We start from the raw sequence: 6,164 nt of genomic DNA, 5'->3' as shown, positions 1-6,164 counted from the left end.
AGGACAGAGTCTAGGGAGCCGTGTATGCATGCTCATCCCCACTGCTGGAAGTAGCTTGAGTCACATCTACATCTAACTTGCAGTCCCCAAGATAAACACAGATGGTGGTGGGACTATGGGCTGAGCACCTGGAGGTGGGGATGCTGCAGGAAAGCGCTGGGGCTGACCCTCCAGCATGACAGGAGCACACAGAGCACAGGGCTGAAGGTCTCATTTTCACCTAAGGCTGAATTGGATCTACCTGGACCTTGCCTAGATGAGAAGCTGACCCAAGCTGACTGAGACAATAAGCCACACAGCCTGTTGAAAGTAACAGGGTAAATCCCCTGGCTCGCTTAGGAAACTCTCATGCTGTGGAGTTAGAAAATCACACCCTTTCTCTCTCCCCCCAAGAAGAATGCAGGGCTAACCTCTAACCTTGGTAGCTTGAGTGCTAACCTTGCCTTTGCCATACTTACTTCTAGGAATCCTCATTTGGCCAATCCTCATATTTTCATTGTGTGTTTGGTTTCCTCTTTTGTCTCCATCTTGTATAGCTGAACTCACACTGTTAAAAGAACCTTGGCTTAGAAGATGGAGGTGAAAGCAGCTTTTGGAGAGAGCCAGATTTAGAGGGCTCTTGTATAGGATAGGATGATCAAGAGGAAGGGAAGCAAAAAAACTCCTTCCTGCTTTCCCCAGCCTGCTTGTAATGGGATTTTCTTCATTTTGTGTATTCTGTGCAGCACTTTGGCTTCTTCCTTTCCCAGCTGATGTTAATGTGTTCCTGCTGCTTTTTGTGCTAACTTTTGGTAATGAATGTTTCCTTTATTAAAGCCAGTCCCATCTTTCCACCAGGAAAGATGTACTCCTCCCGGAATACAATCAGAAAATGAAGGAGACCACTCAAAAGTATCAGGTGTGCTTTTAAAATCACGATATTTTAACCTTATCTTGGGTTAGGTTCTCTTTATTTTTCATCATGACTTTTGATCTTTGGGAATTCTTATGAGGCTTTTCTGTGATGGTGAGAAGCCATTTTATTTGTTTTTATTTGTTTATGTGCTTAAGTGAAAACAGAGATGCAGCAGTGATCACTTGATTCCAGTTGTTAAAGCTTTAAACAAAGCATTAATAGTTGTGAAAGTTGAAGTAAGATTGTATTGGCTGTGAGTGCTGGGAACGGAAACCCTGCAGTAACTAGGTCGGTTGATTGCTGTGGTATTGTCAGCGGGCTACCCATTAACTGAACTATAGAAAGGACCTTAGTAGCTCGACCAAGTGTTGACTAGTAGTAGCAGTGATTGCTATCTGCAGTCTGTCTCCTTCAGTGCCATTGTCAATCCATATGATGTATTTTTAACCCTTAAAAATATTGTTTTTCTGCCAAGCACCTCCCCTCTTTCCTTCTTCTGCCAGTCTGTTTTTATAGGACTGCGTAGTATTTACAGAATCCTTTGCTCAAGGATTAATCCACAAATGCAGTACTTAGTTTCATTATTTGAACAAGCACCAGGGCAGCGCTGAGGTGAATGTTTTGTCTTTGCAAGTATAAGGGAACAAACCCAACATCAAGGAGCTGCTTGTCTGAGCTGCTCTGTTGCCCAAGACTGCAGCAGCGACATGTTATTTAATCCTGGGGCAAATCCAGCTTGTTACTTTATGGTAGCAGCTTCCAAAGACATTCTTCTTTTTGGACTTTAGAAACTTGTTCTGGCTGCACTCCTACTGTTTTCATTAAAGAATTACATGCTAGCTAAATGAACCACTTAATCTGGTAAGCGCTAAAGGCTTGCCTGTTCATGACATGTTTGTCTATTTTCTTTAGCTTACAAATACTGAATTGACCTATTCTGTACCAGCCTGAGATAACTGGCTGAAATTACTGGCTAAATAATGTATATCCACCACTTCCGTCACATGGTAAGTTTACAGAGCTATGTGACATCACAGACTACCACTGGTACGTCCGTACCTCTGTTTTGTACGTGTTTGGTGAGCTGAGCTCAGAGACTGCTTTGCATCCTGCCCTGACCTCCTTACGTCTGCATCCTCTGTTACCCATTGATCATGCTCCCTGCTTAAATGTTGTTCTGTAGCCAACTCCAGACCATTTTCAACTGTCTGTTCCAGAAAACAGCATCTCATCACCGTGGCATTTCAGTACTGTAAAGCTTGACAATGCCAGGTGAATCTGCCCAGACTGCCCAGGGGTCCTGGTTCCCATCTTGGAGAGTGAAAGATTCAGTCAGTCCCTGGCAAAAGTCATGGACATGGGGCCACGATTAAGAGGAAGGCGAGAAGAAATAACACCTGGGACACCCTCCAACAATGGATTGAAAGCAAGGACCTGAGGCATTCTTAAAACAAAGGCAGAAACACAAAGCCTATTTCTGACAGCTCTTGTTACTTGTTTTGCTTCCCACAGTCCTTGTACTTTAGCTAACAGAGCCCTTACGAACCTAGCAAGTCTGAGAGGGACCAGCAAAGAAACATGGGAGCATGTGGCTGCCTCAAGGAAGAGGCCAGATGAAGACTGGAAGTTTTCCAGACTGAGAAAGAAGATGCTGAGCCAGCCTGGTATCGCACTGGGTTCTGGAAACTTCATACTCTAGGTAATGAGCAGGTTGCTGAATTTGCAGATGGCAATGACTTCATATTTCTGACCTGTAAGGGAACTCTCCCGTGAGTGTCCTGTCACTGCAGAGCCCCCACAAAGTGCATCTTTGCTGTCTGTCTTCTTCCTCTTACTCCAGACCATGTCCATTTTGTGGCCACCAGTGTTGCTCCAGGTACGTGTGATCCATGTCCAAGTGGCTGCTGTTGGCTGTTCCACCTTATACTTACCCCAGTGCTGCAAAAATCATCACAAGAGCTGCCTAGGAGCAAGCATATAACTTGCAAAGCTGTAGCCACTTAGCCATGTATTGACAGCTACATCTTCAGACTCAGCACACTCCCTGATTGTTGTAGGAGGGAGCATTCTTTCATCTGAGGTGGCCTGTTTAAAGGTGCTAGCCTCCAAAAGGAGGAGAACACAACAGCAGCAGAAGAGTGTTGGGAATTTTTTGAGTTCTACCTGAAGTCCCAACACTGCAATCACTTCCACTGTGCAACCTGATAAATACTGTAGAAAAGGCGTTACAATGCAGAGGACCCAGCTGGGGGGGCAGAGAGCCAACTGCCTAATGCAGAGACGGTTCCTTTGTGTGGAAGCAGAGATGGGGACTGCAGCTGGACAGCTGGGCACACATATCAGGGCTCATCTAACCATAAGCTATTTTCTAGCACAGTGCAAAGATAGCTGAGGCCCGAGATAATCTTGCCAACCCTGGGAAGTTGCTGGATTTTTTGTCTGTGTTTTCAGTACATTGGGATAATGTTCGCTAGCTTAAAACTGCATATTCTTATTTTAGCTGTGGGGAAACAAATGTGATTTTTGTTTTTGAAAATATATCCAGGATTTGTGGATCAGATTTTCTGTAAACTCCAAGTTGGCATCTTTGTTTCATCACAGTTGTACTCCCTCTCCTGAACCTGCACCACATTCCATGTCAAAACCTACTCCTTGAGCCTTCTCATATCCCTCCCTCTGGGTAGCTGCAGTTGTTCAAAGTCGGCAAATAATCACGGTTTTGTGAAGTTGGCCTGTCTCATCCCCTCACCCTTGAAAAGCACCTCCTACTTTGAGAGTGTTGCAGTGTTACTCTGCTGGTGCTGCATTTATTATCTTCCCAGCTTTTTCTCTCAGACTGTTTTTGCTTGTATTTTAAGTCACTGGGATGTTTCTAGAATAACTGGTGCTTCCATGTATTTTTTTCTTAGGGGTAGTGGTATAGTCAGGCATTGTGCTAACAATCCAGATGAGTGACTCCAAACTGTGCTTTCACCTTGTAAAAAAGAGGGGTCCCAGCTGACCACACTGTAAATGGCAGATTATTTGGGTTCCGTATTCAAAGTCTGGTTGTTATCCTAATCATGTTACTCCCATGTGTGTTATAGACTATAGAGGACAGCAAGCCTTAACCCTGACGTGTAGATGGGCCAGTTGAGCTTGAGAAATCTTTGATCCCCTGCTCATAAGCTTTTGAGGGAGTGGTGGAGGAAGACTGCTATTTAAATAAGTATTCTATTTGAAGAAGTTGAATTGCAGTCCAGGGGTGCACTATGGTCACTCCCAAAGCTGCAGGCAGAACAAGCTGAGACATCACTTAGCGCTGTGTTTTAAGACCTTATAGCCCAAGATGAGATGAACCCAAATGAAACTGGAGGGACTGAAGCCTTGGGATGAGGCTGAAGGTAAGGCCCATAAGAAATGCAGTAGGTGTAGGCCATGGTAGTTAATGAGCACTGTAACCAGCCTTCCCCATTCAGAACAGTCTTTTCCTTCTCCCTGGAAGAAGGATGTTATTTCCTCAACACCTTACATTACTACATGTTTTTTATGAGAATAGAAAGTGCTTCCCCTTTTCCCCCCTCAAGATAATCAGTTTTTGAAACAAAATTACAGCAGTTATTTCCACTCCCTGTTGTAAGCAAACAGGGAAAGAAATGTGATTCTTAAAGTTAGTTTCTACTGGGAGGGATGTGCCCCATTTTCTTTTAACTTACTCCTGAATTGCTCTCTAAAAGATTTTGCCAGTGTTACTCACAAAGAGGTTTTGTCATCAGCATCAGACTCCCTCCTGCTTCGGTTTATGTAAGTAACAAGATGCTTGGGTCACTTGTCTGGTGATGGCTGCTGTGCCACCCATTTGAATTTAAAAGCATCTTCTCTGTATTATTAGTTAATGGCTGTTTATGCACAAATAATTCTTCCTCTAAGTAAATTATACCTTTGATCTCCATAAGTGGACACAAGGAACTAGGCCTGTGCCAGAAGTAGAGGCCTGTTGTCCTCAGTGTTATTTTGATCTTGTATTCTTTGTGCACCTCCACCTTCTGCTGCAGCCAGGCTCTGGTATTCAGCATGCCAAGGTAAGAAACACAACCTCCCTAAGAAGTCGCAGCACTGTATTTCAGGCGCTTTTTCTAAGGCTTGATGAAACATGACCACCAAAGTAGCTCTTGAAATGAAGGAGAGCTGTTCTGTTTGGTAAGAGCTGGGAAATGGAGGAAACTGCCATTTATAGTGAACTATGTGGAGGTCTGTGTTTTAGTGTGTGCTTGATGTTAATGAATGGTAGGCACACTGTTTAGCCTGAAACTTCAGCTCTTGAGTCTATTCATAGAATATGCTAAGTGGCCCTGTGAAATGCTGATAGCGTGACCCCAAACTGTGGGAAATAAACCTAGTCTCAGATCTTATTGAAGTCTAAAGCAATGCTAACCTCTGTTTTTCGTTAAAGCTTGTTGATATCAGCCAGCTCCGTGCACACATACCTAACTGATGGGTTCACACTCCAAGCTGTGATCGAATTTTGCTTTGGTTTTTGAACTGTCTGAAGCTTAGAAATGGTGGTCCTTAGAAATTTCCTTAGAAATGCATCAGTGTGGTCCTTATGTTCCCTGTGATGGGCTTTTGCTAGTTTGCAACACAGATTTCCTTCTCAGGTTGTAAAGACTCTCAACATATTACTTGGGAAGACCATAAGAGGAAAAGCCAATGCAATGATCTGTGTGCTCCGTAACCACACCACTTGCTAACTAGCCTCAGGCTCCTTTGTTTCCTTCTCTGCAGGATTAAATCTATCAGACTAGAAACCCACAGCAAACGAAAATGTTCAAGTGAAGCCCAATCTAAACAGGTTGAAGCCAAATGAGATTTTTTTTGCCACAGTCGGTAACAGGGGAAGGGAGGAAGACATGTTACAAGAGGGAGTTCATATTTTGTGTGGCGCACACAGCAGCTCACAGAATCAGACATTTATTTTGACCGCCATATGAGATAGTTCCTGCTGCTGGCTGACATGAGGTCATTTACTAGCTTGTCTAATTATCTGAAAAATAAGGATGCGGTTGGCAAATATTGCTGCTCTTGGAACATGAGTTTTTCACGGGCAACCCAAAATTTGTGTAATTAATTCTTGTGTCTCCTTTTCTGACATAATGAAGGGCAGAATCAGCCGGCTCCCTGTCAGCCAACTGCTGAAAGCTCAGCCTCACTTGGTCTGTGGGAAAGAAGCAAACTGGAAAGAAGCAGAAATGTACATATTTTCAATAAATAAGTTACTTTCGGTCAAAGT

The sequence above is a fragment of the Phalacrocorax aristotelis genome, chromosome 7, assembly GCF_949628215.1.
Source record: "Phalacrocorax aristotelis chromosome 7, bGulAri2.1, whole genome shotgun sequence".
Taxonomy (NCBI): Eukaryota; Metazoa; Chordata; class Aves; order Suliformes; family Phalacrocoracidae; genus Phalacrocorax; species Phalacrocorax aristotelis.
The sequence above is the reverse complement of the archived record's forward strand: the minus strand, read 5'-3'. Positions refer to the sequence as shown.